Source organism: Mobula hypostoma, chromosome 22 (genome assembly GCF_963921235.1).
Source record: "Mobula hypostoma chromosome 22, sMobHyp1.1, whole genome shotgun sequence".
Classification (NCBI taxonomy): domain Eukaryota; kingdom Metazoa; phylum Chordata; class Chondrichthyes; order Myliobatiformes; family Myliobatidae; genus Mobula; species Mobula hypostoma.
Window position 1 is genome coordinate 10,096,152 of NC_086118.1, and position 25,314 is coordinate 10,121,465.

At 42.6% G+C, this 25,314-nt stretch overlaps 1 protein-coding gene across 4 annotated transcripts in view; it reads left to right on the top strand.

Moving 5' to 3' along the window:
* The window catches only part of si:dkey-94l16.4 (uncharacterized), a 63,562-nt gene that overhangs the window by 14,061 nt on the left and 24,187 nt on the right, over nt 1–25,314 (top strand). The window contains exon 3 of one of the 4 annotated variants that reach the window (XR_010021267.1): nt 22,713–22,810. The exons of the other annotated variants lie outside the window; for them this stretch is intronic. The gene's annotated coding sequence lies outside the window, so the exon portion shown is untranslated. The remainder of the gene's footprint in view (nt 1–22,712; nt 22,811–25,314) is intronic. 4 annotated transcript variants of the gene reach the window in all.

Here is a 25,314-nt window from a genome sequence, read left to right on the forward strand (position 1 = left end):
CCCTTGTCCCGTATTTCCCCCGCTAAGGTAGAGCGTTCCTATGAAACCTTTGTGCCGAAATGGCATAAAGCGCAGAAGCAATTACCATTAATTTATATGGGAAAACATTTTTGAGCGTTCCCAGACCCAAAAAAAACCTCACAAATCATACCAAATAACACATAAGACAGAAAATAACACTAACATATAGTAAAAGCAGGAATGATATGATAAATACACAGCCTATATAAAGTAGAAATAATGTAGGTACAGTATAGTCAGGAAGATTAAGCCAAAACCGATTTGTAGAAAAAAAACGGCGCGTATGCGCATGTCACGCAGGCACACACAGGTGCCTGCGCAAGGTTTCATGGTCATGGTAGTCTTTCCTGGGGTAAACTGAAGTGTCCCGGGATTTCACTGCTAATTTTGTCCCTTATTTGGGAGTGAGAAAGTTGGCAACCTTAACTGCAGAAGGCATGTTGAGGTGAGTTTAACCCTACTTGAACACCCCCCCCCCCCGCCAACCCCGGTCGGCTGGTCTGCAAGAATATTGTCAATATTCTACTGGTCCACGGTGCAAAAGAAGGTTGGGGACCCCTGATCTAGCCCATTAATCTGGAACTGCTCCTGTAAATTTTGCTAAACCATGATGTTGCATTTTAGACAATGTCAACATTTAACCTTTATATTGGTGTAGATTCAGTGTTTCTTGTTTCTCTTATTACTTGGTTTTTACCAATAATCTAGTTAACTACTTAGCCGTATGGCCTAATGTGGATCTCTGTGGAAACTGATGTAGTTTCTCCTCTTACCTCTGCCCCTTTATCCTCTCCCTGAATGTACAGCACTGTACCAAAACTCAGAACCCATTAGAATTAGTGTTATAGGGTCATAAAGTTGGATAGCACAGAAGTAGGGCCTTCGGGCCACCACAACCGTGCTGACTGTTGCACCACCTGTAGCAACCACATTTATCTACATTGTGTGCCTTTTCTTTTATGCTCAAGTGTTTGCATGATACTTCCTTACTAGTGAGAGTAACAGCCTCCACCAACTTTTCAGGCAATGTGTGTGGCGGGCATGCACACATGTTTGTGCATGTGGTGAGAGGGAATCATCAGATGCCCTCTAAGCCTCCTACTTCTCATCTTAACCCTACCCCTTCTATTTTTACATAACACCATGGAAAAAAGGTTCTTACTATTTACTCATAATTTTGTATATCTTTATCAGACTGCCCTCACTTTCCTTCACTTGTGAAACAAACCCAGTCTATCGAACCTCTTATTATAACTGTAATGCTGCAATCCAGGTAGCATCCTGTTGAATCTCCTCTGTACCTTCTCTGGCATAATTGCATCTTTTTCTATTGTTTGGGCTCCAAGAACAGCACACAGTAGCTCAAGTGTAGCCGAACTAAGTTTTTATAAGAGGTAGTCATGGGAGGCAGAGGATTGCCTTGGGTTAGTGGACTAGGCTGTGTTCAAGAACTCATCTGAGGACCTGAATGACTACACTAGGGATGTTAGAGAATTTATTACAACTGTGGATGAGTGTGTCCCCACAAAATCATTCAGGGTTATCCCCAATCAGAAGCCTTTGAACAATGAAATCCAGAATCTGCTGAGAGTCAGATCAGAGGCATTCGAGTCCAGAGATCAAGAATGCTATAAGAGGTGCAGGTATGATCTCCGGAAAGCCATCTCTCGGGTGAAGTGGAGATTCCAGACTAAGCTGGAATCAATGAGGGATGTTTGACAGCAGTGGCAGGGTTTGAATGACAAAACCGCCTACAAAGTTAAATCTTGTGATGTAGGGTACAGCAGAGCTTTGCTTCCAGATGAGCTCAGTGCCTTCTACGCTCGCTGTGATCACCAGAACAAGGAGGAACCACTGTATACCTCCATGTTCCCTGATGATCCTTTGGTCTCAGTATCTGAAGATGATGTGAGAGCATGTTAACCTGTCTAAATGGCTATTGCCCAGTGGCACTTACATTCACAGAGATGAAGTGTTTTGAGAGGATGGCATTGAAGCGTATCAGCTCCTGTCTGAGTGGCGACTTCGATTTGCTCCAATTTGCCGACTGAAACATCCGCTGTATACTTGTAGCTATCTCATTTGCTCTTCACACAACCCTGGAACATCTGGACAGCAAAGATGCATACATCAGGATGTTTTTTTTTAATCTATTACTGCTTGGCATTTAACATTATCATCAGTAAACTCCATGAACTAGGCTTCAATAACCTCATGTGCAATTGGATCCTGGATCTCCTTACTTTACACCCCAGTCAGTTCGGATTGGCAAAAATATCTCCTTCGCAATCTCCATTAGCCTAGAGCACTTCAGGGTTGTGTACTTAGCCACACAGTCATGGGTGTAAAGCAAGGGCTACAACTCCAACAACACATACAAGTTTGCTAATGACACCACTGTTGTGGGCTGTATCAAAGGTGGTGATGAATACAGAGGGGAGATTGAAAATTTGGCAGAATGGTGTAATAACAGCAACCTCTCACTTGATGTCAATAAGACCAAGGGACTGTTAGTAGACTAAAGGGGAGGGAAACCAGAGGTCTATGAATCATTAATCATTGGAGGATCAAGGGTGGGGTGGGTTAGTAATTTTAAATTCCTGGGTATTACTATCTCAGAGGACCTGTTCTGGATCCATAATATGAATATAATTGAGAAGAAAGTACAATAGCACCTCTGCTTCCTCAGGAGTCTACTGAGTTTCAGCGTGCCATCATAAACCTTGGCAGACTTCTATAGAAGTGTAAGGAAGTCTACTATAAGCCTATGGACTCTCACAGCTACCTGGACTATTCCTCTTCCCACCCTGTCTCTTGCAAAAATGCCATCCCCTTCTCGCAATTCCTCCGCCGCGTCTGCTCTCAGGATGAGGCTTTTCATTCCAGGACGAAGGAGATGTCTTCCTTTTTTAAAGAAAGAGGCTTCCCTTCCTCCACCATCAACTCTGCTCTCAAACACATCTCTCTCACCCCATCCTCCCACCACCCCACTAGGAATAGGGTTCTCCTTGTCCTAACCTACCACCCCACCAGCCTCTGGGTCCAACATATGATTCTCCGTAACTTCCGCCACCTCCAACGGGATCCCACCACCAAGCACATCTCCCCCCCCCCCCGCTTTCTGCAGGGATCGCTCCCTACGCGACTCCTTTGTCCATTCGTTCCCCCCACCCACCATCCCTTCCCACCGATCTTCCTCCTGGTACTTATCCTTGTAAGCGGAACAAGTGCTACACATGCCCTTACACTTCCTCCCTCACCACCATTCAGGGCTTCAGACAGTCCTTCCAAGTGAGGCGACACTTCACCTGTGAGTCAGCTAGGGTGATATACTGCGTCCGGTGCTCCCGGTGCGGCCTTCTATATATTGGCGAGACCCGACGCAGGCTGGGAGACTGTTTCGCTGAACACCTACGCTTTGTCCACCAGAGAAAGCAAAATCTCCCAGTGGCCACACACTTGAATTCCACGTCCCATTGCCATTCTGATCTGTCTATCCACAGCCTCCTCTCCTGTCAAGATGAAGCCACACTCAAGTTGGAGGAACAACACCTTGTATTCCGTCTGGGAAGCCTCCAACCTGATAGCATGAATATTGACTTCTCTAACTTCTGTTAATGCCCCTCGTCCCCTTCATACCCCATCCCTTTTTTATTTGTGTAATATATTTTTTATTTTCCCCTTTTTTTCTCTTTTTTTCCCTCTGTCCCTCTCACTATAATTCCTTGCCTGCTCTCCACCCTCTGGGCTCCCCTCCCCCCTTGTCTTTCTCCCCAGGTTTCCCATCCCATGATCCTCTCCCTTCTTCAGTCTGGTATTCCTTTTGCCAATCAACTTTCCAGCTCTTAGATCCACCCCTCCCCTCCTGTCTTCTCCTATCATTTTAGATCTCCCCCTCCCCCTCCCACTTTTAAATCTCTTACTTCCTCTTCTTTCAGTTAGTCCTGACGAAGGGTCCCGGTCCGAAATGTCGACTGTACCTCTTCCTATAGATGCTTCCTGGCCTGCTGCGTTCACCAGCATTTTTTGTGTGTGTTGCTTGAATTTCCAGCATCTGCAGATTTCCTCGTGTCTGCATAATGAAAAGTTTGCTGACTGGCTGCATTACGGCCTTGTATGGGAACACCAATGCCTTTGAGCAGAAAATCATACAAAACGTAGTAGATTCTGCCCAATGCATCACTGGTAAAACACTCCCAACCTTTGAGCACGCCTACGTGAAACATTGCTGTAGAAAATCAGCATCCGTCATCAAAGATCCTCACCACCCAGGCCATTCTCTTTTCTCACTGCTGCCATCAGGTAGAAGGCACAGGTGCCTCAGGACTCATACCACCAATTCAAGAACAGTTTCTACCCTTAACTATCAGGCTTTTGAACAAAAGGGGATAGCTACATTCATTTAAGGACTTGCCTTGTTATTTCCTGCATATTATTTATTATCTACATTTGTACAGTTTGCTTAGTTTACAGTTCCTGATGTTTACAGATTCTGTTACAATTAATGTTCTATAGATTTGCTAAGTGTTCTAAGAAAAAAAGAACCTCAGGGTTGTATGTGGTGACATGTATGTACTCTGATAAATTTTACTCTCAGCTTTGAACTTTATAAAGTTGTAAGATGATATCTGAGCTCTTCTGTTCCATCCCACAACTGATTTAGTATGCCTCCTTCACTATCCCCTTCACCTGTCCTGCCAATTACAAGGATTTATGAACCCAAAAGTTTCTCTGTTCATCAACACGTTCTAAGTTCCGGGCACTTTTTGTGTCCTATTTTATCTTTACACTTCCAAAATACATCACCTTATGTTTTTCATTAATAATTTCCCTTTGCCACTGTTCTGCCTAACTTTCCACTGATGTATGCCGTGCTGTAGTTTTAGAGAACCTTCTTCATAATCCATAGCACCATCATTTTTCATGTTGCCTACAGAGTTATTAATCAGATTTCATAAGTTCCCATCCAATTCATTGTTTATCACCGACGTCAAGAGTCGCTGCACCATTCTGTACACTAATGGTCAGTCTTCCAATCAGAAAAATAATCCTCTACCACTATATCTGCCTCCTGTTACTAAACTAATTTTAATTTTCCTTTGACATGGATCCCATGTGTAACCTTTTGCACTAGCCGTCATGGTTGGTGGGTAAGTTGATGGAAAAGATCCTGAAAGGCAGGCAGGATTTATGAATATTTGGAGAGGCATAATATGATTAAGAACAGTCAGCAAGGCCTTGTCAAAGGCAGATCGTGCCTTATGACCTTGATCGAATTTTTTGAGGATGTGACTAAACACGTTGATGAAGGAAGAGCAGTAGATGTAGTGTATATAGAAACATAGAAAATAAGTGCAGGAGTAGGCCATTCGGCCCTTCGAGCCTGCACCGCCATTTATTATGATCATGGCTGATCCTCCAACTCAGAACCCCGCCCCAGCCTTCCCTCCATACCCCCTGACCCCCGTAGCCACAAGGGCCATATCTAACTCCCTCTTAAATATAGCCAATGAACTGGCCTCAACTGTTTCCTGTGGCAGAGAATTCCACAGATTCACCACTCTCTGTGTGAAGAAGTTTTTCCTAATCTCGGTCCTAAAAGGCTTCCCCTCTATCCTCAAACTGTGGCCCCGCGTTCTGGACTTCCCCAACATCGGGAACAATCTTCCTGCATCTAGCCTGTCCAATCCCTTTAGGATCTTATACGTTTCAATCAGATCCCCCCTCAATCTTCTAAATTCCAACGAGTACAAGCCCAGTTCATCCAGTCTTTCTTCATATGAAAGTTCTGCCATCCCAGGAATCAATCTGGTGAACCTTCTTTGTACTCCCTCTATGGCACGGATGTCTTTCCTCAGATTAGGGGACCAAACTGCACACAATACTCCAGGTGTGGTCTCACCAAGGCCTTGTACAACTGCAGTAGTACCTCCCTGCTCCAGTACTCGAATCCTCTTGCTATAAATGCCAGCATACCATTTGCCTTTTTCACTGCCTGCTGTACCTGCATGCCCACTTTCAATGACTGGTGTATAATGACACCTAGGTCTCGTTGCACCTCCCCTTTTCCTAATTGGCCACCATTCAGATAATAATCTGTTTTCCTATTTTTGCCACCAAAGTGGATAACTTCACATTTATCCACATTAAATTGCATCTGCCATGAATTTGCCCACTCACCCAACCTATCCAAGTCACCCTGCATCCTCTTAGCATCCTCCTCACAGCTAACACTGCCACCCAGCTTCGTGTCATCCGCAAACTTGGAGATGCTGCATTTAATTCCCTCATCCAAGTCATTAATATATATTGTAAACAACTGGGGTCCCAGCACTGAGCCTTGTGGTACTCCACTAGTCACCGCCTGCCATTCTGAAAAGGTCCCATTTATTCCCACTCTTTGCTTCCTGTCTGCTAACCAATTCTCCACCCACATCAATACCTTACCCCCAATACCGTGTGCTTTCAGCAAGGCATTTGATAAGGTACCCCATGCAAGGCTTATTGATGAGGTACCCCATGCAAGGCTTATTGAGAAAGTAAGGAGGCATGAGATCCAAGGGGACCTTGCTTTGTCGCTACAGAATTGGCCTGTTTATAGAAGGCAAAGAGTTGTTGTAGACAAGTCATATTCTGCATGGAGGTTGATGATCAGTGGTGTGCCTCGGGGATCTGTGCTGGGACCCCTTCTCTTCATGATTTTTATAAATGACCTGGATGAGAAAGTGGAGGGATGGGTTAGTAAATGGGTTGGGGGTATTTTGAATAGTGTGGAGGGCTGTCAGAGGTTACAGCGGGACATCAGTAGGATGCAAAACTGGGCTGAAAAGTGGCAGATGGAGTTCTACCCAGATAAGTGTGATGTGGTTCATTTTGGTAGGTCAAATATGATGGCAGAATATAGCATTAATGGGAAGACTCTTGGCAGTGTGGAGGATCAGAGGGATCTTGGGGTCTGAGTCCATAGGGCACTCAAAGCTGCTGCGCAGGTTGACTGACAGTGCATTGGCCTTCATCAACCATGGGATGGAGTTTAAGAGCCGAAAGGTAATGTTACAGCTATATAGGACCCTGGTCAGACCCTACTTGGAGTATTGTCCTCACTTCACTACAGGAAGGACATGGAAACCATAGAAAGGGTGCAGAGGAGATTTACAAGGATGTTGGCCAGATTGGGGAGCATGCCTTGTAAGAATAGGTTGAGTGAACTAAGCCTTTTCTCCTTGGAGTGGCGGAGGATGAGAGGTGACCTGAAGGAGGTGTATAAGATGATGAGAGGCATTGATCGTGTGGATAGTCAGAGGCTTTTTCCCAGGGCTGAAATGACTAACACAAAAGGGCACAGTTTTAAGGTGCGTGGAAGTGGGTACAGAGGGGATGTCAGGAGTAAGTTTTTTACGCAGAGAGTGGTAAGTGCATAGAATGGGCTGCCGGCAATGGTGGTGGAGGCGGATACAATAGGGTCTTTTAAGAGACTCCTGGATAGGTACATGGAGCTTAGAAAAATAGAGGGCTATGGGTAACTCTAGGTAATTTCTAAAGTAAGTACATGTTCAGCACAGCATTGTGGACCGAAGGGCCTGTATTGTGCTGTAGGTTTTCTATGTTTCTATCTTGGACTTTCTTCTTGAAGTCCAACTTCAACTGTACTGTCCTCATCAAATGCTTAGTTACCTCTTCAAAGTTTCTACTCACCACCCAGGTCATGCTCTTTTCACATGCTGCCATCAGGTAGTAGGTGCAAGATCCTCAGTACTCATGCCACCAGGTTCAAGAACAGTTACTACTCCTCAACTATCAGGCTCTTGAGCAGAAGGGGTAACTACACTCATTCTGTTTCTGGTGTTCCCACAACCTATGGTCTCACTTTGAGGACTCTTTATTTGTTATTTCATACTCGTTATTTATCGCTATTTATTTACAAACCCCATTTCCAGAAAAGTTGGGATATTTTCCAAAATGCAATAAAAACAAAAATCTGTGATATATTAATTCACGTGAACCTTTATTTAACTGACAAAAGTACAAAGAAAAGATTTTCAATAGTTTTACTGACCAACTTAATTGTATTTTGTAAACATACACAAATTTAGAATTTGATGGCTGCAACACAGTCAACAAAAGTTGGGACAGAGGCATGTTTACCATTGTGTTACATCACCTTTCTTTTTAATAACACTTTTTAATCATTTTGGAACTGAGGATACTAAATGTAGTAGATTTGCAATTGGAAATTTTGTCCATTCTTGCTTGATATAAGACTTCAGCTGCTCAGCAGTCCGTGGTCTCCGTTGTCTGATTCTCCTCTTCATGATGCGCCATACATTTTCAATAGGAGATGGATCTGGTCTGGCAGCAGGCCAGTCAAGCACACACACTCTGTGTCTACAAAGCCATGCTGTTGTAGCCCGTGCAGAATGTGGTCTGGCATTGTCTTGCTGAAATAATCATGGACATCCCAGGAAGAGACGTCGCCTTGATGGCAACATATGTCTCTCTAAAATCCTAATATACGCCTCAGAGTCAATGGTATCTTCACATACATGCAACTCACCCATGCCGTGGGCACTGATGCACCCCCATACCATCACAGATGCTGGCTTTTGCACCTTTCGCTGATAACAATCTGGATGGTCGTTTTCATCTTTGGCATGGAGAACTCGACGCCCGTTTTTTCCGAAAACTAGCTGAAATGTGGACTCATCTGACCATAGCACACGGCTCCACAGTCTTTCGGTCCATCTGAGATGGGCTCAGGCCCAGAGAACTCGCCGGCATTTCTGCACAGAGTTGATGTATGGCTTCCTCCTTATGTAATACAGTTGCAGGTTGCATTTCTGGATGCAGCGACGGACTGTGTTGAGTGACAATGGTTTTCCGAAGTACTTCCGAGCCCAGGTGGCTATAACTGTCACAGTAGTATGACGGTTTCTTAGGCAGTGCCACCTGAGGGCTCGAAGATCACGCACATTCAACAGTGGTTTCTGACCTTGCCCTTTACACACTGAGATGTCTCTGAATTCTCTGAATCTTTTCACAATATTATGTACTGTAGATGTTGAAAGACCTAAATTCTCTGCAATCTTGTGTTGAGAAATGTTCCTTTTGAACTGACTAACAATTCTCTCATGAATTTTGGCACAAAGGGGTGAGCCACGACCCATCCTTGCTTGCAAAGACTGAGCCTTTGATGGACGCTACTTTTATACCCAGTCATTAGCCTGCTTAATGTGGTGTCTTCCAAACCGGTGTTACTTGAATATTCTGTGCACTTCTCAATCTTATTTTAACTCTGTCCCAACATTTGTTGAGTGTGTTGCAGCCATCAAATATTTGCGTTTGCGTGGTTTGTTGTTCATTGATCCTGTTTACAGTTACTGTTCTTCAGATTTGCTGAGTAATCCCGCAGGAAAAGGAATCTCAGAATAGTATGTGGTGACGTGTATGTACTCTGATAATAAGTCTTACTTTGAACTAAATGAAATTAATGAACAGGAGTTTTTAAATCAGACATGCTGCCATTTCTACACATGCATGCCATGTTCAAACATTTATTTTGTAAACTCTTAAGGAAACTGTTAAGGAAAAGGGGAGGTGCAACGAGACCTGGGTGTCATTATTCACCAGTCATTGAAAGTGGGCATGCAGGTACAGCAGGCAGTGAAAAAGGCGAATGGTATGCTGGCATTTATAGCGAGAGGATTTGAGTACAGGAGCAGGGAGGTACTACTGCAGTTGTACAAGGCCTTGGCGAGACCACACCTGGAGTATTGTGTGCAGTTTTGGTCCCCTAATCTGAGGAAAGACATCCTTGCCATAGAGGGAGTACAAAGAAGGTTCACCAGATTGATTCCTGGGATGGCAGGACTTTCATATGATGAAAGACTGGATGAACTAGGCGTATACTCGTTGGAATTTAGAAGATTGAGGGGGGATCTTATTGAAACATATAAAATCCTAAAGAGATTGGACAGGCTAGATGCAGGAAGATTGTTCCCGATGTTGGGAAAGTCCAGAACGAGGGGTCACAGTTTGAGGATAAAGGGGAAGCCTTTTTGGACTGAGATTAGGAAATACTTCTTCACACAGAGAGTGGTGAATCTGTGGAATTTCTACCACAGGAAACAGTTGAGGCCAGTTCATTGGCTATATTTAAGAGGGAGTTAGATATGGCCCTTGTGGCTAAAGGGATCGGGGGTATTGGGGGGAAGGCTGGTACAGGGTTCTGAGTTGGATGATCAGCCATGATCATACTGAATGGCGGTGCAGGCTCGAAGGGCCGAATGGCCTACTCCTGCACCTATTTTCTATGTTTCTGTGTTTCTCACCTGCCATGTTTATCCTGAATATGGCATTTGCTATTGTACGCAAACCACATTCCATATGATGGTGTCTATTGTTCACACTCGCTGGAGACTGACATTATTTCTTTAACATTTAATTAAGCAACTCTTGTTGTAGGGCTGTTTTATATTGTGCACATTTTAATGAATGAATAAATTGACTTTATTTCTTACATCCTTCACATAGATGAGTAAAAATCCTTACATTACGTCTCCGTCTAAATGTGCAATCATAGTAATTTATAATAACTTATAATAAATAGAACCGTCAATGTAACATAGAAATACACTCACATCAGTGTGAGTTAATCAATCTGATGTCCTGGTGGAAGAAGCTGTACCGGAGCCTGTTGGTCCTGGCTTTTATGCTGTGGTACTGTTTCCCAGGTGGTAGCAGCTGGAATAAATTGGGGTTGGGGTGACTTGGGTTCCCACTGACCCTTCGGGCCCTTTATTCACACCTTTGTAAATGTTCTGAATCATGGGAAGTTCACAACTACAGATGCGCTGGGATAATATTCTGGGTTAAAGTGCATACGTCAACCCTGCACCCCAGCAAAGGGCTTTGAGTATCACATTAAACCAAATTCTAACATTGCTTTGCAATGTATGGGCAAGGTACACAGGAGCCACATACTAATTGAAACAGATATGTGAATCATCCATTTAGCAGAGCAGTATGGCCAGGCCACATTTTTTTATTAAATGGAGTTTAGCTTCTTAAAAATCTGATGGTGCTGGGAGTATTAGATGCTGCTATTTGTTACTTGGGCAATTTCCTGTGAGGAGGAGAGAGCTTGTATTCCATGGTTTCCATAGATATAATATCTACAGGCATTTAAAGCCTGTGACTAGAAATCCCTTAATTAGCTCTCTTTCTCCACATTCCTCATCGTTTGTGAATTGAGTTTTCCACTGGTAATCATTTGTTGATGGTGTTCTACCTGAAATTAGCAGTGTTGGTACCAAATGTATTCATATCTGTCTTATTCTGTGGAATCCAGTTAATTTCCTCTGTAAGCTGAAACTGAAGATGATATTGAGTTGGAGTTGACATATGTGTCATAATTTGAGCAGCCGTAAAGACAACTCACTTCCCAAATGGCACATGTCCCCTCATTTAATTTTAATCTAAACATCAGAACTTATAACTGTTATATCACTAAATTGTGCCAGATTTATAGCTCATGTAAATTTTCTTTGGGATGTCAATGGCCAGACAACTGATCCTCTACACCTGAAGCCTCCAATGGATTGGATTTGTTTTCAGTGGCAAATAAGTCTTAAGCAGTGTATTCTGAAGCCCCATGACACGATGTTCTCTGTTGGTGGTCAGTTATGTGATAAAACTTTTAAACACTTCAAAAACATTAAAGTAAATGTAAATAATTTTGAACAGTGCTAATTTTAAAACTATAAGGCTTTTGAAAATAATTTTTAAAAAAGGAACTCAAATAGTTTTCACAAGATTTTGTCTCTAATTTCTGTCTTTGACACAGCAGTGTTCCATGATGGGGTCTCAATGCACTGAGTCCATTGCAGAAAAGTAGCTCAAATGAGTTGGTATGTGATAATTGATTATACATGTGGGAGGCCCATGATGTGTAAATAAAATTCAGCAATTTGTCTTATTTGACCTAAAGACATCCCAAGGGGTTTACAGTGAATAAAATACATTTTGAAGTGTAGACGTGGTTGCATTCAATTTATATACAGCAGAATCTTAAAACAATGTGATACAGTACCTTGAAAAAGTATTCAGCCCCCAGCCTTTTGTTTACATAAATGAGTATTACCACCAGTATTTTGGTCAATTTAACTGGTAAGTTTCATTTGTGAACCACATTCTCCTTTTTTCACAGTAGAGCCCCAAAAAATTGTAAAGCATAAAAAGTAAAAATGTCAGTAATTCAAAAGTATTCATCCCCTTTTGATCAGTACTTAGTTGAACCTCCTCTCGCAGCTATTACAACCAGTAGTCTTTTTGGATAAGTCTCTATTGGCTTTGCAAAACCTGATGGAGCAAAATTTGCCCAATCCTCTTTGCAAAATTGCTCAAGCTGTGCCAGTTAGTTTGGGAGCGATGGTGGACAGGAATCTTGAGGTCTTGCCGGAGATGTTCAATCAGGTTAAGGTCAATCATTTGGACTACTCAAGGACATCAATTTTCTTCATTTGAAGCGTGCTTTGGGTCATTGTCTTGCTGAAAGATGAACTTCCTCCACATTTTAAGCTTTAGGGCAGAGGCTAACAGGATTTTATCTGGGAACTCCCTGTATTTAGCAGTATTCATTTTTTTCATCAATCCTGACCAGATTTCCAGCCCCTGCTGCTGAAAAGCATCCCTACAGCATGATGCTACCTCCACCATGCTTTACAGTAGGAATGGTGTTACCTGGCTGATGTGTAGTATTATATTTACACCACTCTCTATTGTTCTAAATTTCATCAGCAGTGTGTCTGTTTAAATCATCAGCCTGTCTGTAATCCTCTTGGAGGCTATTCACAGTATTTATTCTTTCTCGTCTTCTGTAAATTTCGAAGTTGTTCTTTATGAGTATAAATCCCAAGTTACAAATGTATGTCAAATAAAGTAATAAGCAAGTATTTACTCTTATACTTTTCTGAAGATAAATTTGCAGCCATGTTGCTGTTGTCTCTTTAATCTACAAGCTTTAATTTTGCTGACAGGCTTACGATCTGGCACTTTATTAGAAACCCTTTGAAATCTGGGACATGTTGACCTCATCAGTCTCCACTGTTACATTTAAAAAAAACTCATCAGGTTATTTGAAAGCAAATTGTTCTTAATTAAAGAAGATGTACTGGTTTTTCTTTATTCCCTTACTTAACTAATGAGCAGGTAATTTTGTTCTTGATTATATTCTAGTAGCTTCCTCATCAATGTTAATCTGGTGCTGTGGTTGAGTTTGTTATCTTCCAGTACTGAGCCACCTGCCCAGTGCAGAACAAGGTCATTTCAATGGGAAGTACTAGGCATAATTGTCCACAGTTATTAGTTCTGCGCACCAACAATTCTGTCGATGATTATGCCTAGTACTTAATAGTTTTGATCCTTAAGCCAGATTCATTCCAGCTAGATTTTGTGATTTATCAGTCTCTATCTGCCTGCCTTTTGTGAGAGTATCCTGACCATCATTTACTATTGAGTTGGGTAGTGTCCTCTTCTTTGGACGTACAAATTACTGGTTTTGATACCTATTTTATTACCTTTACTTGCCTGTATAGATCTATTTATTTAGTCCTATTTCTCCCTAAATCATCATTAATTTATGTCTTTTGATTCCCTTCGATGTTAGCTTATGGTTTATACTCTTACTCCCTCTGCTTTTTTTTAAAGAGTCATGGAAAAATACGTCACAGAAACAGGCCATTTGACCATCTAGTCCATGTTGAGCTTTTAAACTGCTTAGTCCCATTGACCTGCGCCTGGACTGAAGCTCTCCATACACCTACCATCCATGGATCTGTCTAAACTTCTCTTAAATGCTGAAATTGAGCTGACATGCACCACTTGTGCTGGCAGCTGGTTCCACACTCTCACAGACTTCAGAGTGAAGAAGTTTCCCCTCATTTTACCATTTCACCCTTAACCCATGACCTCTAGTTGTAGTCCCACCTAACATCAGTGAGACAAGCCTGCTTGCATGTATCCCATCTATACCTCTCTTAATTTGCTTATCTCTATCAAATCTCCTCTCTATCTTCTACGTTCCAATAAAGTCCTAACCTATTCAATCTTTCCTTATAACTCCTATGTTTCCCCCAGCTTGCGCGCCGATATTGGCCTCGGAATTCAAATTTTAACTGCTGACTTTGCCGGCTTCACTGTCGGACACGACGTTTTGAGATGAATCCCCTTCACCCTCCCCGCCGACCGGCGTGTACGAGCAAGGTGAGGCGGGCGGGGACATTAGTACTGCCACGCTCGGCCGTTGGCAGACTTGTGCAGTTACCGTGGCGAGCGCAAGAAAATGTCGGCGGCCACTGGTATATATGGCGTGGTGCAAAATTAAACTGATCCTATTTGCCTGCCTGGTCAACCCTATAGACACGATATATCAATGATGAAATTTTGAGGGAGTTAGATATGGCCCTTGTGGCTAAAGGGATCAGGGGGTATGGAGGGAAGGCTGGTACAGGGTTCTGAGTTGGATGATCATCCATGATCATACTGAATGGCGGTACAGGCTCGAAGGGCCGAATGGCCTACTCCTGCACCTATTTTCTATGTTTCTATGTTTCAAACTCAGCTACTCTAGACCTGGCAGTATCTTGTATGTTTTCTCTGTACTCTTTCAACTTTATTTACATTTTTCCTGTAGGTAGATGACTAAAACTGCATACAATACTCCAAATTGGGCCTTAACAATGCCTTATACAACTTCAACATAATAATCCATCTCCTGTACTTAGTACTTTGATTTATGAAGGGCAATGTGCCAAAAGCTTCCTTTATGATCGGATCTACCTGTGCCACTACTTTCGATGAATTATGGGCCTGCATTCCCAGCTTCATTTGTTCTACCACACTTCTCAGTGCCCTACTATTCACTGTGTAAGACCTACCCTGGACTGTCCTACCAAAGTGCAATACCTCACACTTGTCTGCATTGAGTTCCTTCTGCCATTTTTCACACTATTTTTCTAGCTGGTTCAGATCCCACAGCAAGCTCTGATAATCTTCCTCACTGTCTACTACACCCCCAATCTCTAGTTAATCACATTATCATCCAGAGCATTGAACATAGAACATAGAATAGTACAGCACAGTACAGGCCCTTCAGCCCACAATGTTGTGCTGACCCTCAAACCCTGCCTCCCATATAAGCCCCCAACTTAAATTCCTCCATATACCTGTCCGGTAGTCTCTTAAACTTCACTAGTGATCTGCCTCCACCACTGACTCAGGCATTGCATTCCACGCACCAACCACTCTCTGAGTAAAAAACCTTCCTCTAATATCCCCCTTGAACTTTCCACCCCTTACCTTAAAGCCATGTCATCTTGTATTGAGCAGTGGTGCCCTGGGGAAGAGGCACTGGCTATCCACTCTATCCACTCCTCTCCAAAGAGTAAAGCCCTAGCTCCCTTAATCTCTGATCAGAATGCATACTCTCTAAACCAGGCAGCATCCTGGTAAATCTCCTCTGTACCTTTTCCAATGCTTCCACATCCTTCCTATAGTGAGGCGACCAGAACTGGACACAGTACTCCAAGTGTGGCCTAACCAGAGTTTTATAGAGCTGCATCATTATATCGCAACTCTTAAACTCTATCCCTCGACTTATGAAAGCTAACACCCCATAAGCTTTCTTAACTACCCTATCCACCTGATGACAAACAACAACTGAATTAGCATTGATCCCTGTGGCATTCCACTTGTCATGGACTTCCAGTCAGAGAGAGATCCATCTATTACCACTCTCTGGCTTCTCCCAAAAAGCCAATGTCGAATCCTATTACTACTTCATCTTGAATGCCAAACAGTTGAACCTTCTTGACCAGCCTCCCATGTGGGACCTTGTCAAATACCTTTGCTAAAGTCCATGCAGACAATATCCTCTGCCTTGCCTTCATCAACTTTTCTGGTAACTTGCTTGAAAAATTGACCTACCATGCACAAAGTCAAGCTGACTATCCCTAATTAGTTCCTGCCTATCCAAATAGGACAGGGTCAGGGATGTCTCAGATCGCGTCCACAACATTTTGGAGAGGGAGGGGGAGCAACCAGATGTCTTGGTACATATTGGTATCAATGACATAGGAAGGAAAAGCAATGAGGTCCTGAAAAGAGAATTTAGAGAGCTAGGTAGAAAGCTGAGAAGCAGGATCTCCTGGGTAGTAATTTCTGGATTGCTGTCTGTGCCACACGCCAGTGAGGGTAGAAACAGGATGATTTGGCAGATAAGTGCGTGGCTGAGAAGGTGGTGCAGGGGACAGGGCTTCAGGTTCTTGGATAATTGGGATCTCTTCTGAGGGAGGTATGACCTGTTCAAAGGTGACGGATTGCACCTGAACCAATATTCTTGTGGGCAGGTTTGTTAGAGCTATTGAGGAGGATTTAAGCTAACTTGGCGGTGGGGGGGGGGGTGGGAACCAGAGTGAAGGTGGTCAGGAGAGGACGGATGGTTAAAAAAGTAAAGATAGCATGCAGTCCGATTGTTAGGAAGGGCTTAATTACAGCCAACAGGCTGAGTATCAAATCATTAGGGATGCAGAATCAGAAAGGATAGCAAATGCAGTACTTAAGGTGTTATAGCTAAATGTGTGTAGTATAAGAGATTAGGTGGATGATCTTGTTACACTATTACAGATTGCCAGGTGTGATGTTGCCATCACAGAATCGTGGCTGAAGGATGGTTGTAGTTGGGAGCCAAATGTCCAGGGTTACACATTATATCAGAGGGATAGGAAGGTAGGCAGAGGAGGTGGTGTGGCTGTATTGGTAAAGAATGGCATCAAATCAGTAGGAAGGTGTGACATAGGATCAGAAGACGTTGAATCCTTGTGGGTTGAGTTAAGAAACTGCAAAGGTAAAAGGACATTGATTGCAATTATATACAGGCCTCCCTACCGTGGCTGGGAGGTGGACACAGGTTACAACTGGAAATAGAAAAGGCGATCCAAAAGGGGAACGTTATGGTAGTCATGAGAGATTTTAACATAGAAACATAGAAAACCTACAGCACAATACAGGCCCTTTAGCCCACAAAGCTGTGCCGAACTTGTCCCTACCTTAGAACCACCTAGGCTTTACCCATAGCCCTCTATTTTTCTAAGCTCCATGTAGCTGTCCAGGAGTCTGTTAAAGGACCTTGTTGTTTCTGCCTCCACCACCGCTGCCAGCAGCCCATTTCACGCACTCACTACTCTCTGTGTAAAAAAAAACCAACAACAACAACAACAACAACACAACTTACCCCTGACATCTCCTGTGTACCTACTTCCAAGCACCTTAAAACTATGCCCTCTCGTGCTAGCCATTTCAGCCCTGGGGAAAAGCCTCTGACTATCCACACGACCAGTGCCTCTCATTATCTTGTACACCCCTATCAGATCGCCTCTTATCCTCTGTCGCTCCAGGGAGAAAAGGCTGAGTTCACTCAACCTATTCTCATAAGGCATGCTCTCCAATCCAGGCAACATCCTTGTAAATCTCCTCTGTACCCTTGCAGGATGATTGGGAAAATCAGACTGGTAATGGATTTCAAGAGAGTTGAGTTTGTTGAATGCCTAAGAGATAGCTTTTTAGAGCATTTTGTTGTTGAGCCTACTAAGGGATCAGCATTACTGGATTGGGTGTTATGTAATGAACCAGAGGTGATTAGGGAGCTTAAGGTAAAAGAACTTTTAGGAACCAGTGATCACAATATGATTGTGTTCAGCTTGAAATTCGCTAGGGAGAAAGTAAAGTCTGACGTAGCAGTATTTCAGTGTAGTAAGGGAAATTACAGTGGTATGAGAGAGGAGTTGGCCATAGTAAATTGGAAGGAGCTGCTGGCAGGGACGTCAGCAGAGCAGCAATAGCATGCGTTTCTGGGAAAAATGAGGAAGTTGCAGGACGTGTATTCCAAAAATTAAGAAATACTCAAATGGTAAAAGAGTACAACCATGGCTGACAAGGGATGTCAAAGCTATTGTAAAAGCAAAAGAAAGGACATACAACAAAGCAAAAACTAGTGGGAAGACAGAGGATTTGGAAGTTTTTAAAAACCTACTGTGAGCAACTAAAAAAAAATCATTAGAAGGGAAAAGGCAAGCTAGCAAATAATATCAAAGTGGATAGTAAAAGTTTTTTCAAGTATGTTAAAAATAAAAGAGAAATGAGAGTGGATATAGGACCACTAGAAAATGAGGCAGGAGAAATAATAACGGGGGACAAGGAGATGGCTGATGAACTAAATAAGTATTTTGTGTCAGTCTTCACTGTGGAAGACATTAGCTGTATGCCTGATGTTGTAGTGTGTGAAGAAAGTGGGTGCAGTTACTATGACAAGAGAGAAGGTTGCAAGAAAGCTGGAAGACCTAAAGGTGCATAAGTCACCTGGCCCAAAGGAACTACACCCTAGGGTTCTGAAAGAGGTAGCGTTAGAGATTGTGGTGGCATTAGAAATGATCTTTCAAAAATCATTGGACTCTGGCGTGGTGCCAGAGGACTGGAAAATTGCAAATGTCACTCCACTCTTCAAGAAAGAGGAAGGCAGCAGAAAGGAAATTATAGACCAGTTAGCCTGACCTCAGTGGTTGTTGAGGATGAGGTGTTGGAGTACTTGGTGACACAGGACAAGATAGTACTGTGTTCCATGGTTTCCTTAATGGAAAATCCTGCCTGATGAGCCTGTTGGAATACTTTGAGGAGATTATAAGTAGGATAGATAAAGGGGATGCAGTGGGTGTTGTATATTTCGACTTTCAGAAGGCCTTTGACAAGGGACCACATACGAGGCTGCTTACCAAGTTACTAGCATGGTTAGAGCATTGGCTGATTGGTAGGAGGCAGCAAGTGGAAATGAAAGGATCCTTTTCTGGTTGGCTGCCAGTGACTGGTGGTGTTCTGCCAAGGTTGGTGCTGGGACTTCTTTTTATGCTATATGTAAATAATTTAGATGATGGAATAGATAACTTTGTTGCCAAGTTTGCAGATGATACAAAGATTGGTGGAGGGGCAAGTAGTGTTGAGGAAACAGGTAGGATGCAGAAGGACTTAGACGGATTGGAAGAATGGGCAGGAAAGTGGCAAATGAAATACGTTGTTGGAAAATGCATAGTCATGCACTTTGGTAGTAGAAATAAATTTGTGGATTATTTTCTAAACGAGAAAATCCAAAAATCTGAGATGCAAAGGAACTTGGGAGTCCTTGTGCAGAACACCCTCAAGGTTAACTTGCAGGTTGATTGGGTGGTGAGGAAGGCAAATGTGATGTTAGCATTCATTTCAAGAGGTCTGGAATACAAGAGCAAGGATGTGACGATGAGACTGTAAAAGGCACTGGTGAAGCCTCACCTTGAGTATTGTGAACAGTTTTGGGTTCCTCATCTTAGAAAAGATGTGCTGGCGTTGGAGAGGTTCTCGAGAAGGTTCACAAGAATGATTCCAGGAATGAAAGGGTTATCATACAAGGAACGTTTGATGGCTCTGAGTCTGTACTTGCTGGAATTCTGAAGGATGAGGGGGAGCTCATTGAAACCTTTTGAATGTTGAAAGGCCTAGACAGAGTAGATGTGGAAAGGATGTTTCCCAAGGGGGGAGAGTCTAGGACAAGAGGGCACAAGCTCAGGAAAGAGGGGCGCCCTTTCAAAATAGAGATGTGGAGGAACTTTTTTAGCCAAAGGGTGGTGAATTTGTGGAATTTGTTGCCACATGCAGCTGTGGAGGGCAGGTCGTTGGGTTTATTTAAGGCAGAGATTGGTAGGTTCTTGATTGGACATGGCATCAAAGGTTACGGGGAGAAGGCTGGGAATGGGTTAAGGAGGAGATAAAAAAAAGGATCAGCCATAATTGAATGGCGGAGTAGACCCAATGGGCCAGATGACCTAATTCTGCTCCTATGTTTTATGGTCTTATCAACAAAGCATCAGTTGGGGGGCATCACATGATGACGTGGGATTGAGACGTGTAAATCCAGCTCTCCCGTAAAAAATCAGCAAAGTACCGTTTAAACAAAGTAAAGTTAATAAATACTTTCCGAAAACTACTTATAAACTTCGTAAGACTACTCTATGATATGCCTCGTAAACCGCAACAGAAGAAGTCTGTTGTTGTAAAGTCGCCGCGAGATGGGAAGAAAAAAGGGCCTACTGCAGCGATGGAGCCTCGGATTCAGGTTGGATCTCCTTTGGAGGAGACGCATTTTATCTCTGGCGTAGAAGAACAGGGAGTAATGGCGGCGGTAGCGGTCTCTCAGAAGAAGATGCCGGAAATGCGCATGTGCAAAGAAGTATGTATGCACAAATCGACACAACTTAAACTACAAGAACAGACAGCCCATGCAACTGAAAGTGACTCAGAGTCAGAATTGGATTCTGCAGAGAATACAGATGATGAAGAAGAGGAGGAAGAACTGGAAGAGACCGGAAGTAAAGGAGACGACGGAGACATAAGAGAGGCTTTATTGCAATTAACGGCTGAACTAAGAAAATTAAGAAAAGAGCTTAGAGATGTGAAGATGTGCTATGATAAAGCTATGAAAAGACAGGATAAAATGGATAAGAAGTTTCAGAAGATGGAAAGAACAATGGAGCATATTAATGATAGAGTCGAAAAAACAGAAAATGATGTGTTCGTCTGGAACACGGAAAGAAATCGACTCTTGGAGAAAGTGGACGTGTTGGAAAATTTTAGTAGACGTAATAACATTAAAATTGTTGGTCTTAAAGAAGGTATAGAGGGAGATAATCCAATAGAATTTTTTTCAAAGATGGATCCCGAAAACCTTGCAAATGAAAGGGGAAGATCGATCAATTGAAATTGAGCGGATACATAGAGCCCTAAGACCAAAACCACAAGATGACCAATATCCACGATCACTTTTAATAAAATTCTTAAGATTTGAAGATAAAGAAAGGATTCTACAGGCGGCTGTCCAAGCTGCCAAGAAGAGAAAAGGGCCACTGATGATAGAAGGGAAGAAAATTTTTTTCTACCCTGACATAAGTTATGTACTTTTGAAGAGAAGGAAGAAATTTAATCCAGTGAAAAAGCCCTATGGGATCACGGTTATCAATTTATATTGCGTTATCCTGCAACCTTGAAGATTTTTTTCACTGGTGGAGAAAAAAGATTTTTTGATGATTACCGGAAAGTGGAGGAGTTTGTGCGAGATTCTTTGAATATTCACCAGATACAAGGACAAACCCAGGGGAGCGAGATGGATTGAAGATGAAGACTGGATCAAGGAATAGGCCTGTTGGATTTTTGGCGGATGAATATATAAATATATTATTAATCATATGAGGGAGGGAAAGAAAGGTTAAAATTTGAGGAATTCTAGTTGGGAATAATGACATAATTTTTTTTATATATATACAATTTTTTTGTTACGGGGAAGCTGGAAGAAACAGTGACCAATCGCTACCTTATTCATGTGTGCAATGTGGCAATAGCCACGACTCACAGTGGAGGGGGGTAGTGTCGTGTATCTTTTCATTCACAACATTAGTGGGGGGGTATTTTGTTCTTTCTTTTTTTTTGTATCTCATCTTTTTTTTTCTTTTTGCCTGGATGATTGGGAGGGAAACACTTAGCAACATGTTGAAGTTCAAAGAGATTCCCCAGGGAACTATGAGAGTTGAGAAGCTAAGTAATGTTCTAGATATGATAAAGATCTTGGTTCCTTGGGGAAAGTAACAAATATATATAAAATTTATTTTTAATCCCATGGAGCATGTGGAAACCTTCCAGTATTCAGTCGGTTCTTTTTTTTTCTTTTATTTTCTTTTCTCTTTAGGTAGTAGTATATATTGGGGGGAGAGGGGGAGGGTAGATATTTTTTTCTCTTGTATTACTTTGAAAACTCTAAAAATTATATTAAAAAAAAACAAAACATCAGTTATCTCTTCAGCAACCTCTCTTAGGACTCTGGGATCTAGTCCATGTGGCCCAGGTGACCTTTGAGTTTGCCTAGCACTTTTTCCTTTCTAATAGCAATGGCACTTACTCCTGCTCCGTGACACTCACGGACCTCTGGCTAGTGTCTTCCACAGTGAAGATTGAACTAAAGTACTTACTATTTTCAGCTTCCACTTCTTTTGTTCCCCATTACTACCTCACCAGCATCATTTTCCAGTGGTCCAATATCAACTCTTGCCCTGCTTTTAATCGTTGTATAACTGAAAAAACCTCTAGTATTCTGCTTTATACTATTGACTAGTTTGCTGTTATATTTCATCTTTTCCTTTTTTTTTATATAGCTTTTTAAAGTTGGTTAATGTTGGATTTTAAAAGCTTTCCAATCATCCAACATCCCACTGATTTTTGCTACCTTATATGCCCTTTCCTTGGCTTTTATGCAGTTCTTAACTTCTCTTGTAAGCCACAGTTCCCTAGCCCTGCAAACAAACGCAGAGTACGGAAAAGAGGACTAAGGTATGAGTAACATGGACTTAAGCCAACCATTGTAGTATGGTATTGCTCTCTGGATTGTTCATGTGAACTTAGAATATAGAACTGTACAGCACAGGAACAGAGCCTGTCCTGAACAGTTGTGCTGAACGAATTAAGCTAAAATATCACCTAATTAAACTTATGATCCATATGCCTCCATTCTCTCAATATTCATGTTCTGTGGAGAGCCACTAAAACATCTCTTTTGTATTTGCCTCCAGCATGATGCATGACAGCACATTCCAAGCATCCACAGACTCTTCACAACTCTTTCTATGCTACATTGATGATTGCATTGATGCTGCTTCCTGCACCCATGGTGAGCTCGTCAATTTTATCAATTTTGCCTCCAATTTCCACCATGCCCTCAGATTTACTTAGTCCATGTCTGATACCTCTCTTCCCTTGCTTGATCTTCCTCCATCTACTGATATCTTTTATTGACTTACTGACTCTCACAGCTATCTTGACTATACCTTTTCCTACCTTGTTACTTGTAAAAATACAATTCCCTTTTCTTGGTTCCATTGTTTCTACTACATCTGTTCTCAGGATGAGGCTTTCCATTCCAGAACATTTGAGATGCCCTTCCAATGATGTGGTTTCCCTTTCACTACAATTGATGCTGTCCTCACCCGCATCTCCTCCATTTCCCACAAATCTGCCTTCACCCCATTTTCTAACTGCCGCAGCAGGAATAAGGTTCCCCTTATCCTTACCCGCTACCATCCAGCGCATCATTCTCCATAACTTACACCATCTACAATGGTATCCTATGTCTTTACCTCTCCTCCCCACTCACTGCTTTTCACAGAGATCACTCTCTACATTACTTCCTTATCCCTTCCCACCGATCTCCCATCTGACACTTAACTGTGCAAGCAGAACTAGTGCCACACCTGCCCTGACATTTCCTCCCTCAACAATCCTTCCAGGTAAGGCCACGCTTTACCTGCAAGTCTCTCATGGACATCAGTTGTATCTGGTGTAACCTCCTCTAAATCAGTGAGACCTAATGTAGTTTGTGGAGTTGGGGGGGGGTAGGGGTGGTTGGGAGGCGCAATTCATCAAGTGCTTTATCCACCACAAAAGGCTGGAATTTCCAGTGCTACCCATTTCAATTCTACTTCCCATTCCCCTTCTGACATGCCAGTACATGTCTCTTCTACTGCCAGTATGAGGTCACACTCAGTTTGGAGGAGCAACACATCATTATTCCATTAGCTTCCTATCAAACAGCATGAGCATCAATCTCTCTAATTTGTGGTAATTTCTTCCCCGTTCTGCATCTCACTTCCATTCCCCATTTTGGCTCCACTCTTAATCCCTTCTCTTTTCCTCACCTTACCCTTAATGCCCCCTGGTACTCCTCTTTCCCTTTCTCCTATTATCTACTGTACTCTCCAATTCTTCTTCCTTCAGCCTTTTATCTCTGCCACCTATCACCTCCCAGCTTTTTATTCCAAACCCCACTTCCCCCTCACCTGGTTTCACCTATCACCTGCCAGCTTGTACTCCTCCCTTTGCCTTTTTCTGGTTTATTCTCTCTTCCTTTCCAGTCATGATGAAAGGTCTCAGCCCAAAATGATTACTGTTTCTTCATCTCCCTAGGTGCTGTCTGTCGACCTGAGTTACTCCAGCATTTTGTGTGTGTCACTCTGGGTTTCCAGCATTTGCAGAATCTCTTGTGTTTGTGACCTGCCACCTTATCTAAATAAAATTGCTCTGCACATTTTCTTTGAATTTTCCCCCACTCACCTTGAATGCATGCTTTCTAGTATTAGACGTTTTGACCTTGGATAAAAGGATACATGATGTCTATGCTTTTTATAATTTTATAAACTATCAGTCTCCTTTTATCCTCTGCTCTCTGAAGAAAACAACCATTTGTTCAACCTCTCCTCTAATCTTGGCAGCATTCTGGTAAAGCTCGTCTTGCACTGTCTCCAAAGCCTCCACGTCCTTCCAGTAGAGGAGCCACCAGAACTGAATGTGTACCTCCAAACGTGGTTTAACTAGTTTTACACAGCTGCAAAATAATTTAAAGTCAATCGCTCGACTAACAAAAGCAAGCATGCCAAGTGCTTGGTTGTATGCGAGTACTCAGCTACATTGGGGCAGAATTAGGCCATTCAGCCCATCGAGTCTACTTCATAATTCCATCATGGCTGATCCTGGATCCCACTCAACCCCATACAACTGCCTTCTTGCCATATCCTTTGATGCCCTGACTGATCAGGAAATTATCAACTTCCACCTTCAGTATACCCATGGACTAGGCTTCCACCGCAATCTGTGGCAGAGCATTTCACAGATTCACTCCTCTCTGGCTAAAAAAAAATTCCTTCTTACCTCTGTTCTAAAAGGTTGCCTGTCAATTTTGAGGCTGTGCCCTCCAGTTCTGGATACCCCCACCAGAGGAAACATCCTCTTCACGTCCACCTTATCTAGTCCTTTCAACATTCGGTAGGTTTCAATGAGATCCTCCCGTAATCTTCTAAATTCCAGAGTGTACAGGTCAAATGTTCCTCATATGTTAACCCCTTTATTCCTGGAATAATCCTTGTGAACCTCCTCTGGCCTCTCTCCAAGGACAGCACATCCTTTTGAGATATGGGGCACAAAAGTGTTGACAATACTCCAATTGTGGCCTGACTAGTGTCTTATAAAGGCTCAGTATTATCTCCTTGCTTTTATATTCTATTCCCCTTGAAACGAATGCCAACATTGCATTTGCCTTTTTACCACAGACTCATCTTGTAAATTAACCTTCTGGGAGTCTTGCACGAGGAACTCCCAAGTCCCTCTGCACCTCTGATGTTT